Below are 378 nucleotides of genomic sequence, written 5' to 3'. Positions count from 1 at the left end.
CAGGCTTCCCTGGTGGCTCACATGGTAAAGAATCTGCCTGCAATGTGGGAGACCTGGGTTTGATCCCTGGGTCGGGGAGATTACCCCCTGGAGAAGGAAATGGCAACCCACTCCAGTATTCTTGCCTGGGAAATCCCATGGACAGAGGAGCCTGGTGGTCTATAGTCCATGGGGTTGCAAAGAGTCGGACACGACTGAGCAACTAACACACACAGGGACAAGATAGTGTGCATCTTATCAGGAATTACTGGTTGAAAAATATATCCCCTTTAAAGGCGGCTCTGGCAGGTTAGGCAAAGGGGAGTAGAGAAGAAGACAGAATGGCTTTAAGGCAAGAGGGCAGAGGAAGCTATTGCTCAAGGGCAAATCAGTGCAGTC

Source organism: Bison bison, unplaced genomic scaffold (assembly GCF_000754665.1).
Source record: "Bison bison bison isolate TAMUID 2011002044 unplaced genomic scaffold, Bison_UMD1.0 scf7180017864373, whole genome shotgun sequence".
Taxonomy (NCBI): Eukaryota; Metazoa; Chordata; class Mammalia; order Artiodactyla; family Bovidae; genus Bison; species Bison bison.
The sequence above is the reverse complement of the archived record's forward strand: the minus strand, read 5'-3'. Positions refer to the sequence as shown.